The sequence below is a fragment of the Indicator indicator genome, chromosome 1, assembly GCF_027791375.1.
Source record: "Indicator indicator isolate 239-I01 chromosome 1, UM_Iind_1.1, whole genome shotgun sequence".
NCBI lineage: Eukaryota > Metazoa > Chordata > Aves > Piciformes > Indicatoridae > Indicator > Indicator indicator.
In genome coordinates, this window is record NC_072010.1 from 65,148,857 (window position 1) to 65,161,506 (window position 12,650).

Below are 12,650 nucleotides of genomic sequence, written 5' to 3' on the forward strand. Positions count from 1 at the left end.
TGTGGCCCTATCTGGGGGCCAGATGCCCACCAGAGCTGCTGTAATCACTCCCCTTCTTAGATGGACAGGAGAGAGGGAAGATAGAACCAAAGGCCTGTGAGGCAAGGTAGAAGCAATTTAATAGCATGAAAAACAGGTCACTTGTGGATGGAAGAGCAAAGATGTTGTTCTCTGCTTCATTCATCTGAACATTCATCAGCAGATGATGTTCAGTCACTCCCAGGAAGCAGAGCTTCAATATGCATCGTGGTTGCTCTGGAGGACAGACACCATCAGTGAATATACCCACACTTACTTCTTTCACTTAGCATTTGTATCTGAGTTGATATCATATGGCATAGAATACATATTCCTTTTGGTTAGTTGGGTCAGCCTGCCCAGCTGTGTCCCCTCCCAAGATCTTGCCTATTCCTCAGCCCACTGTTGCAGGGGGGGGAAATGCTGGAAAAGCACAGCCTTGGTTGCTTGGCTTAGCTCAGCCAAAACACTTAGTGTATTATCAACACTCAGCTACAGCACTGCAAAACTATGAACAGAGTTAAATCCAGTTGGTGGCTGGTCACAAGTGGTGTTCTCCAGGACTCAGTTTTGGGGCCAGTCTTGTTTAATATCTTCATCAGTGATCTGGATGAGGGGACTGAATGCACCCTCAGTAAGTTTGCAGATGATGCTAAGCTGTGAGGGAGTTTTGCTCTGCTTGAAGGTAGGAAGGCTCTGTATGGGCTGGATTGATGGGCCAAGGTCAGTTGTACAAGGTTTATCAAAGCTGAGTGGCAGGGCCTGCACTGTTGGGTCACAACAACTCCATGCAATGCTACAGGCTTGGGGAAGAGTGGCTGGGAAGATTCCCATCAGAGAGGAACTAAGGGGTGCTGATTGACAGCCATCTGAACAAGAGCCAGCAGTGTGCTTAGGTGACCAAAAAGGGCAACAGTGCCCTGTCCTGTCTCAGAAATAGTGTGGCCAGCAGGAGTAGGGAAGTGGTCTTGCCCCTGCACTCCGCACTGGTGAGACTGCACACGGAATATTGTGTTCAGTTTCGGGCCCCTTGCTACAAGAGTTTCTGGAGCATGTCTGGAGATGCACCACAAAGGTGGTGAGGTGTGTGGAGAGCAAGTCTTAGGAGGAACATCTGAGGGAACTGGGATTGTTTAGTTTGGAGGAGGCTGAGGGGAGGCCTGCCTTACTGCTCTCTACAACTCCCTGAAAGATGGTTGTATTGAGGTGTGTGTTGGTCTCTTCTCCCTATTATGAAGTGATAAGGCAAGAGGAAATTACCTGAAGTTGTGCCAGGGCATTGTAGATTGGTTATTAGGAAAAATTTCTGTACTGAAGGAGTGGCCATGCATTGGAACAGGCTGCCCAGGGAAGTGGTGAAGTCACCATCCCTGAGGGTGTTTAAAAATGTGTAAACATGGCACTTTCTGACATGATTTAGTGGCCATGGTGGTGTGGTTTTGATGGTTGTACTCAATGATCCTGGAGATCTTTACCAACCAAAAGCAGTAGTTACTGATTTATTTCATTATTTGTTCCTTCCCCACCCCAGTTCACTGTGTGAAATAGGAAATGAGGGAATCAGTGCAGCATCTCATATTGGCATCACCTTTTTCAGATGCTGAGAGTGGACTGCATTTTTCCTGTTTCCCATTACAGTACTGATATTGTAGCTGTGTAGTGGTATGAAGTACCACAGTATTGAGAAAGCTTAGAACTGAAGTTTGAGAGATTGAGTAGCAACAAGGGACTCTTTGAGGTATACCTCGGGTATGCCAAGACTCTGTACCTCAGAAGACATCAATAGAAAACTATGCATTTGTCATGAGTATTCCTAACTATTGAGTATTTGGCAAGTCAAATGCAGTATTACTCTTTATGATATTTAAAAATGCTTGGTTTCTTGGGGTAGAGATGTCAGTAAGGAAGTTGATATTAAGATGAGGGGTTAATAGGGAAAAATACTCAGTTGCATCATAAACCCTAAATATTTATGAACGGATGGAATGTGGTTTGGTTCTGTTTTACCCATAATGCTTCCAGCTAGCATCACATTTAAGGAAAAGCCTTTTCCATCTGTCTAGTTTCCTATCTGTGCAGATGCATAAACAACGCACAGAAGGATTTATAAATAATATTTCAGTTACCTTAAGTATGTAACATTAGAAGAAAGTAGATTTCTCTACCATTTAAGAATGAAGCTGGTATGCTCTTTAGTCCTTGTTCTGGTATCTGCATTGTAAGAAATCTGCTTACATGTTGGAAAGAGTGCAATAAAAAGCCAAAGATAACATCTAAGAGTTAGAAGGATTACCTTACATTGATTAAATTGAGAGAATTGAAGAAACTATTATCTCATGGCATGGAACCACAGACTGCTGAGGTACTGTGTGTTCCTTACAATGGATAATAACATGAAGCAAATAGCATCACAGTTATGACACTAGTAAAATTCACATGCCATTTTTAAATCCAGACCTGATTAGTTTTTGGACTTATTCTGCATACTGTATAATGAGATGAGATTTAAATACCTTGAAGAGTTAAAAGTAATCTTCATAATATTTGTTCTTTTTTATGATGATAAAATAAATGCTGAGGTGCCAAAAATTTTGCCTCAAACCATAGCACATTAGGATAAAAATGCATGGCTTTCAATGTATTGAGTCTTTCTATTTTTAAATGAAAGCTTATATGCTTAGTATTCGTTGATTCAAAGTATTTCCAACAGTGAAATAGTTTCAGGCTTCAATATACTTCAGTATGCTAAGCCGATAAACTTTAGTTTGTCATGCTTAGCTATTCAACTTTATATTTTCTCCTGTTTCTGTGCTTTTTTTTTTTTTTGGTGTGTGTAAGTAATTCTATTTTAAAAACCCAACCAACCAAAAAAAAGTCCTTCTCTCACGGATCAGCAATACTACTACACCTTTCAGGAACTTGAAAGTAAAACAAGTGAAGAAAGAGTCTTGAAGGAAGTATTGGTTTGTTTTTTTTTTTTTTTTAATTGACATCTTACCATAAAGTAAAAAATCTGGTATTTTGAGAAACCATAAATCAGTTAGTAATGAATTTGTTATTTGTGTTTCTGTTGTTTATTTCTTTAACAGTTGTAGTTTACCAAAATAATTTGTTGATCCACTTTACTTAACCTCCTATTTCTATCATCAACTCTGCACTACCTCAAAGAGTAATTTGGAATATGATTTAATCACCTGGTATTAGATCTGCTAATTTTGCCATATGAAGACCCTTAAAATGGCGAGCAGCATGCAATTGAAAATCATGACAAGGAGAGGGAAAACTACTTGCTTGAGCATTATTTGGATGGCATGCATATCTGTCAGTTTCCCACTGTGTTGCATCACAATGCTTGTCCCTTCCTTCTCCTAAAGTTTCCCTTTGTATGTATGCATGAAGAGAAGTTCATCCTATTTCATCTTGCTGAGTAAATGTGTGAGAGTTCTCTTGGGGTGACAGTGTGGGGTTTGGTTGTGCCAATAGATCTGAAGCAACCACCTTCATTGTTTGGACATAAATAACACTGTTGGTCTTGAGTGAAATCCAGAGTTCTTTCACAAGTACTCAAATCTAGAAGTTTCTTAAATCAGTTAATGTTGATACTAAACTTACAGATTTGCAGAGAAGTGACATTTAAGAATTACTACTACAGAAATCTAAGCCACTTTTAAAGAATAATTCCACCCCTTTTTACAGAGCTGCTAGATCACTGTAACTCCTATTTGGGACATGGGACAAAGCAAGCTTATCTTTTCACAGTGTTTCCAAGTCTTTCAGTTGTAACACTGGAATAAGTAGAAGCATGTCATATATTATTTTACATTCATTCCTGTTAAGTTAACAGTACAATGTTGGCAGTTTCTTCCAAGGACAAACCTTTGCTTTTATCTAGTGCTAAGGCTTCATGTTTTAAATAGAATTTATGGAGAGTAAGATCTAATGTAAGTGATTTAACATGTTTTACATTTTCTGCTTTGTTGTCATTGAAGGTGCTGACTAATAATATATGCAAGTGAAATCAGGGGCGTTCTTTAATGGTTGATATTTTAATTCTACTTCACAGGTACAGTGAGTCAAGAGAGGATGCTGTGTGTATGTGGTACGATGTGTGTGTGCCCTGCAAACAATGTCTGTCTAGGATTTGTCTCCAGGAATTGTTTGTGTAGCATACTAAGGTTATTTAGAGGTCAATTTTTTTAATGAGAATTTTTGGTGGGACTTAATACTTTTCATTTGGAAGAATTTAAGTGCAAATATATTTAAGCATAATTTCTGTACTTCTACTTGTAGGAAAATTACCCTGCAGATGAACCTACTGTCTGCTTAATAGTCTTCTGTCAGTATCCTCACAAAAACATCTGGAGATCTTGTTTCCAGTTTTGTCAGTTTTCTTCCTTCTGTAATGTTACATCCTCACTAAAGGAAAAAAAAAAAGGGTGACCAAAAAACCACACAAAACAATGTTCTCAACTATTTGAACATTGTCCCTAATACATAGCCTTAAGGGTTATAAGCTTTCTTTTTATTCAAAACAGCACATTTAACTTTCTTCTGATAGAACTTGCCACATAATACCCTTATTCCTTCTATGTGCCAGAACTGGTGTGAACAGGACTTAACAGGAGAAGGAAAGTCCAGTGCATTTCCACCTCACAGTGCCTCATTGTCTAGAGGTAGTGGCTCAGCTGAAGTAAAATGTTCCAGCTGCCACCAGATAACCTCTTGCATAAGCACATAATCAACTTACATTAAGAAACTAAGTAATTATCGCTTCCATCAGAATACTCCATTTGAATTCAACTTACAATGTATAATTGACCCCTCAGGAGCCATGTGTACTAGAAAAAAATTTAATAGGCTAACTGTTAGAATCATAATATTTCTCTGCACTAGAATTAGAGCAGCTATTCTCTTCCAGTGCCATGGCTGTTGGATATGGTAACTGATGCTACTACTGTGGAATCTGCCTCAGGTGCAGTCAGATTCTAGAAAGGAAAATCAGTGTGAAAATACTTTCTGCTTTCCTTGGTTTTATTCATAGCCGCTTATTTAGAAGACAAAACATTGAGTTTCCTTTTTTTCATTTGTACTATGCCTCCAAAGTCAATTCAAGGTCGGGGCTGTACCTGGGATTCCTATATGCCTTTACTAAACATAATTGTATTTTATTTCCAAGCGGTTGTCCAATAGGTTGCTTCCTAAACCCAAGAAAGAGTAATTGTTTCTAGAAGGCAAACGTAAATTCCCCACCTGAAATTACCTCTCTTATTTATGGATTAAATCTTCTTATACTTGGGGGAAGAGGGGATGGAGAAAAAGGAAAGTATTAGGAAGTAGACAGAAATAACTCCAGTAAGATATTATACTATGGACCAGGGCACTGCCAAGGATTAGTTACCTTATTTGTACTAATGCTTCTTGGGCTACCACCTAAAGCTTTATTTTTGGCAGTGTAATTTTGTTACCCTGCCCAGTCACCTCTGCCTGCAGGACAGTTGATACTGCCTGTAGGATAAATGTCCTAAAGTGCGTGGTATGGAATGGAAAAAGTGTCTCCATTTAGAAACATGCAGATTTTACAAAACTGTTAATAGACACTTCTGTATGAGCTAAGTGACATTCATTCTGAGTGTGTATTTGTGATACAGCTGAAGTAGGATTTGTAGTATCTTGTCATTCAACTGCGTTTTTTGGGGGAACAAAAAAGTTTAGAACAGTAATTTGTGACTTGATTAGGGTTTTGCTTTTGGCTTTCATTGTTCTTAAAGGCTTATGATAAAAAAATTACCTTATAGAATAAATGTCTTAAGCAGTCAGGCTTGTGTTTACAAACATGGTTGTTAACTGAAATTAGCCTGGTAGTCAGTAAACTCGTGCTAGCTTGATTTAGACATAGCATAAAATTAGCTCTCCTAAGTCACTGAATTTATAGGCATTTGTTTGGTAGTTACACACAGTCGATTAAATGTCCGTGGAAGTTGTTTGGTCCAAACCTCTGCTCAGAATGCAGGCAATTGTATAGTTTGATAGACCTTTAAGTTGGATCATATTGCTTGGTATATTTCTAAGAATTTGAGAAAGGTATGAATAAGGAAGTGTGAATCGAAGTACAAATTGTTGTGGCCATGTTTTTTCCAAATAAGCAATATTGGAAATGTGTGTTACAGAATAAGAGTATTGAATACTCACTTTAGACTTCATTTCCTGCATACAGATATATTAAAAGAAAAAAAAGAAAAAGGAAAGAGGCAGGACAAGCTAGTTCAGAATTCCTCATTGCTTTTGTTAACTCAGTTTTTCAGCAACTGATTTATTTACAGTTGTGTTTTTTTCTTCTCTGGACTGAGAATTTCTAATCGAAGAGGAAGAGGCAGTTTGAAAGGCACACTGTTTTCTGGGAATAGATGAATTTTATAAGCATTAAAACTAAACTTTACCAAAAAAAAAAAACCCTATCTGTCTGTTGTATTGCCTTGAAAAAGATGACACTCCTTAGAATGCTTCTTTAATACGAAAAAATCTTACTAAAAGTATTTTCTTGGCTGTTGTCATAACTCAATCTATTAAGCATATAAATTTTAAATAAAATGTTGTAAGAGTAACAAATACAGGTATTTTTTCCTTTTTATGATTACCTAGCCATTTAAATGTGTAAGTTTTTTAGCCTGTTATACACAGCTGATGATTTCTGGTTTAAAGATTTTTTTTGTTATTGGTGGTGGTGGTTTTGTTTGTTTTAATATTTGTTCAGTTGAAGTAACACTTCTTGGGTGCCCTTCTTCTAAATGAGATGTATTGTTGGTGGTGTTTTTTTTCTAAGAAAACCTACCATACAGGCTATCCACAAGCTACATACTCTCAACATGGTTCTTTAAGGGCCTATGATGTCCTCAACTATATACATGCTTTTTTGAATTTGCTAAATAAAGATGCTTCCTTCTAGCATGTACTTTGTACTTGGGAGTTTATTTATGGTAGGGGTTCCAAACATGCCTCTAGAATATGGGAGACTGTCAGCCTGTAAGCCACTCTTGGCTAAGGCTGGATTCCTTTGTGATCTTCTCTTGAAGAGAAGGTTTAGTTGTTTTGTTTGTGTGTTTTTCTTATTTATTCTTTGCTTATTGTCAACAAAGGGAAGGGATAGCAGATCACCCTTCAAAGTCTGCGAAACATTTCTCTAGGGAGTAGTTCAGCAACTTCTTAAATTGAGTTAATGCTGTGGAGTATGTTTATCCAGGGGAGAAAGGGAGAACTTTTTAGATTTTTTTTATAAAATCTAAAAGTCTTAGATTTTTAATAAAAATCTAAAACTCTAAACCTCAGAGTTTTTTATAGCAAAGAGCCTATCCCATCACAAGGTCATTTTAGGAGGCAATGAATTTTAACTATTAGCCTACATCCCTCTCCACATCAAAGAAATCACAGCAGTAAATCAAAGACTGACAGCAGGCACCTTCTCTTGTGCTTATGTATGCTTATGCTTTTGAATAGAAACCTGTCAAAACATTAACCTTTTCTGTATCACTGATTGGCAGGCATGTGGAGGTTGAGATTACACTTATCGTCTCATCCCAGACAAAGCTACATAACCTCCTTTGCCTTTTATTATCAAAATCATTGCAGCTCGGAATGTATTAATCTCAATATACAGCGAAGTTCTAGGCTTGATAGGAAAATCTTTCTTTTAAAATGCCTGTTTTCCTGCATGAAGGAGACAGAACAATTTTGGAATATGAACCTTTCTTCTTCCATGTGTAAATAAAGATATATGGAGCACTGAATGCTTTCAAAAGCATAGTCCACATGTTGTATAGTTATATTGACACGAGTCTCATAGCGTCATTCAGGACCTTGCTTGTGGAGCTATAGGTAAATGCTGCAGTGTGTGATTTACGTTTTAAAGTTGGAAATAGCTACTGATTTTACTGAATTAATTTTTGCTTTCGCTACTTTTGATCAGGAAATGGTGATTGAGTTGTTGAGTATACAGGAACTGGACTACTAGTATGGAGTGTGTATTCATGATATGGCCAGTCATTGGGGATCAATTTCTAGTGTCTTAGAGGTCACCAAATATATGTTGTAAAAAAGAGTGTTTAAGTGTTTCTCAGCTTTGTTATATCAGAAAAAGTTCCCTTTGAGTATTTAGTGATGTTCTGGTTTAAACTTCACCCATTCTTCACTGAAGTACTTGAGACTGTAAAAATCCAGAGGTCTGTCCTTGATTTCTGGTGTCTTGTCTTGTTCAGAGAGTAGCTAGGTATTGCAGTTTGAATTTATTTACCATAGAGTTTAGTTATAGAACTTCCTTTTCACAGATCTGACTAACAAACATTGGTTGTTTTGATTTCTGAAGCTTGCTGTTTAATTACTTGTACAATGTATGTTCTGTACTTTAGATGTTTTTGGATAGCTACTGGCATTAGCGTCATCTGACTTACTGGTCAACTTAATTTCATTTTTTTCTGTGTTGCAACTTTTTTAATGTTGCTTTTTCTTCTGAGATTATGTATGTCCAAGGAAATAGCTGTCATGTAAAATACAACAAATAGTAGCAAATAGTGTTAAGAGTTTACTTTTAGCGAATATTTGACTGGTTACTGTAGAAGTGTTCTTGAGGTAAATCTTCTGATGTTTGTAAAAGCGAAGTTGTGAAGTATTTATTGTACTTCATACTGTTCAGTTGCAAATCTGTAAATCTCTTCTTTGAGAATAAAAGTAAATACTAAAATGCTCATTGCATCAAAGGAATAGTCAATATTTAATCTTAGTGGAATTCAAGAGCAGTGGGTTCTGAAATCTTGTGGATGTTGTTGTCATGAAAGGTTTTATGGGTGAGGTTTACCCATGTTCCTAGCATGAACACTCTAGGGTAATGTTCTTCGTGCCGTTTTCTAAGTTTAAAGTTGTTGGGTTTTTTATCAGTATAGACTTTATCTGAAGTCAGATTTATGATCCTGATGCCTGCTACTTTGGGAAAGTGTTTAAAAGATGTTCAGCATTATGCATGGGGATTGAATGTGATATTTCATCAGCAACCTGTGTGATAAGAGGTAAAACCATAAAATAGAATTTGTTAGCTCTTACTTGAATCCGCATATGCCCTTTTCCCTCAAATAATTCAACACAGCTTTGCAGTGCTGGAAGAAGTAATAGGAATATTTCATATGTTTCATGTGCCAGACCTGTATTGGAATACTGTTGCGTAATTATGTAGGATTTTGAAGTTATTTGAAAGTAAGTTATTTGAATAGCTTCAAATAAATTATATATTAGCCTGTAGTTAAGGTCCTTTCTTGTATCAAAGGGTGTGTGGGGGGTTGGTCTATTTGTGTAACATGGGATTTGCTGCTGGTGTGCAATAACAGGATGAAGGAAAATGCTAGATAGCTTCTAATGATATATAGTTAATCAGCTATCTGAAACAGCCATGCTACTTTCTAAATATAAATGCAAGATTTCTTCAAGATAAAGTACAGATATGCTGAGACTTTTAAAGTAGTTTTAAAAATCAGTTACATAAAAAAGTGAGATATATAATTTGAAAGCTACAATGGAGGGAATATGGCAAAATAAAAATACTTGTAGTAGAAATTTGACTGTTCGTCTTGTGGTTTTGACTGATGCCAGAGCTTCCAGGCTGCTGGTAAATTCAACAGTTTGTTGTTTGTAGCTTACCTATTTACTTTTGTGGGTAATTATGTAGACGAGCACAGTTAGGCATTAGGGGAAATAAGTTGCAGACCCCATAGTAAGTGAGCAAGATTTTAATTTGAAAATTTGTTAAAATGTGACACCTGCTAATTTTGCTGATGATTTAGGTTTCTCCTTACAGTTGTGGGAGACTTAGCAGCACTAACTATGTTAGTTTATAATCACTTTGAGCAACACACCTGATATGTTTTTTCTCTCATTCTTCTTAGGGTGTTTGCTTCTGATAAAGTGGTAGCCTGACCTCAAGCATAGATACAGACATAAACTGGGAAGTTTTTTTTTCTTTCACTCTGTGTCTCAAAACCCCCCAAAGAGGTGTTAAATAGTAGGTCATTTGTAAACTGTAGTTCTACAGTGTAAGTAAGTAAATATGTAAAGATGTGTAGAGATATGAGTTTGCAATAAATATTTTTATTAATCTGAAGTAGAGATATAACCTGAAGTCTTTATGTTACTTTATTGTTACAGGAACTCTTCTATCCATATTTGAATGTTCTCAGCCACTTCCATGGTAGCCTGTAAGACCAGCATTCTACAGATTGCTAGACTTGTTAAAATATATGATGACAAGGTAGCCTCATCTTTCTGCCAGAATCATGTTTTCACTGGTTCTGTATGCACTTAGGAATGAAAATCTTTTTAAACTCCAGCAAAAAGTGGCCATCAAGACAGTTCACTTGCAGTAAACTTATGTTTGGACATATAATGTGATGACAACAGTTAAGGGAGAAGGAAGATGTTTTCTCTAGTGAAAGTACAAACAGAGGCCTCCTGCATGGCTTTTGGTCAGTAGGCTTCAGAATGCATTAGGTAACTATTTAGTCAGTAGCTCACCTGAACAGTTTAGAAACTGGCTAACCCATAGATAAGACGTTTTGACAGCCCTTGTATTAAGTGTAAACAAGCATATGGAAACCCATGTCTTAATTATCTTTGTTCCAGAATCCAGGCCAGAAATAACTACACTTCCCCTTGCTTTATGCATAGTCATAGCATGATTTGGGCCTGAGGGTCTGACAAAATTGCACTGTTGAGGGTAGGGTAGGTGTAGTACAAAACCAGTTTTGTTGAGTCCTTGCTTGAAGAAACGCAAGGCTTATGAGAGTGAAGATACAGAAATAAAATTCATGTTGAGTTCATTGTTTGCAAAACCCTTGGAGAAGGTGATGTCACTCTGGGCAGTTCTGATCATGTCTATGTGAAGGCTGATGGCAGAGTAATTTACTGCTCTGAATTTAAAGTTTAGTTTAGACGTATGTCCCCTTTTGAACAACCTGAAGCTTTTCTAAGAACAGCACTTAGGAGTGACTTTTAGTTGCATCTTCTCTTGTCAGTCTTGCCAGTGCATGACAGCAGGCGGTTTTGTTTTAATTTTTCTTAATAATTTAGTATCTTCATTAAAAAAAAAAAAAAAACAACCCAAAACACCATCCCCCCAACCAAACAAAACCAATTAGTATGGTGTATCTGTGGTTTTATTACTTATTTTTGAATGTATAGAAAACAGTCTCCTGCTTGTCTTCCTCCATCCTCTTATTTCTTTAGAATTTGTAAAACCAATATTTAAAAAAAAAAATCTGACCTGAAAGTTTTTGATCTCCTTAGAGTGTTGGTGAATTACTGCAAATAGATTTCCTGACAAACTAAGAGAGGAAAAGACTCCTGAAATCTGAAATATATGTACAGCTCTCTTGAAAATTATCTCCTGGAAAGTATCCTTACTGGAGACTCTTCAGTTTGACCGGCACTGCATGCAAGTCTCAGTAGTGTTTAGCTGCCTTGCAAGAAATAAAGGTTTTTTTTCTGTTTTGTATCTTTTGTTAGCACCTAAGGAAGCTGTAAATTTTCTACACAAACCTTAATTCCAGCTGTTGGTCAGGAGCTGCTTAGATATAAACTTAATTTATAATTGATCAAAGTGCTAAGGCTGCCAAATATCATGTGTCTTACTGTGATACTTCCCTTCCAGCTTCTCTTATCACTTGTGTTTGCAGTATGGTTTGTTTCTTATTTGCCTTTCTAATTGCAAGTGAGACACTCCTGAAAGGATTTCCATGTAGCAATTCTTGACTGGGGCTAGGGAAACACAGAGAGGCACGTTGTCTCCCTGTCCCACTGGCACCAAGGAGCACAATTGTCAGAAACTGTACAGTGGAAGGAAGAAAAAGAAATCAAGCTAAAGCATTTTTCCAGCTGTATAATAATTCACGTATTTCACAGATGTCTGTCTATGATTCCAGTGATTCTTTGAAATTGATTGAAGATAGCATGTGTGAAAGGAATAGATTTTTATCTATATCTCTTATCAGTATGTCTCATGGAAATTAAAAAGGGAAGTTAATCAAGATTCTTTTTTTTTTTAAGAGGAAGCCCAGACATCACAAATAGCTGTACCAAATGGACCGGTAAGATAACAATATTTGGAGTTTGAATTGACCATTTATGGAAGATCTTGATCTTGCTAGAATAACTTGGGTTATATTTTTATGTATTTGAAATAGAATTATGTAACTCTTGTAGGAGGAAAACAAATCACTGACCTTGTTGTCAATGAAGTTGAATGATTCAAGTACAGAGTATGTGGAATTCAATTAAAGGTGATGCTCTAAACTGGAAATCAGAAAGAGAAATTGACTGTTTATGGAGTGCTATATTAGAGTGTTCTGTGCAAACTAATGTGACATGGTTGGAATGAAACTGTACTAGGATAGGTTCAAAAAACTTTTATTCTAACTACACTGCTCAATGAGGCATGAAATGGAAGGCTGACATAAATTTTTATTAAGTACACGTAGAGAAATGTTAGGTATTTTACAGAAACCGGAATTTGTGTTGTGTCAATGTTTTTTTTCTAACTGGTGTGGACTGCAGCACTTTATGATATCATTGCCATATTTCTCCATTGCCTCTTTCCAGCT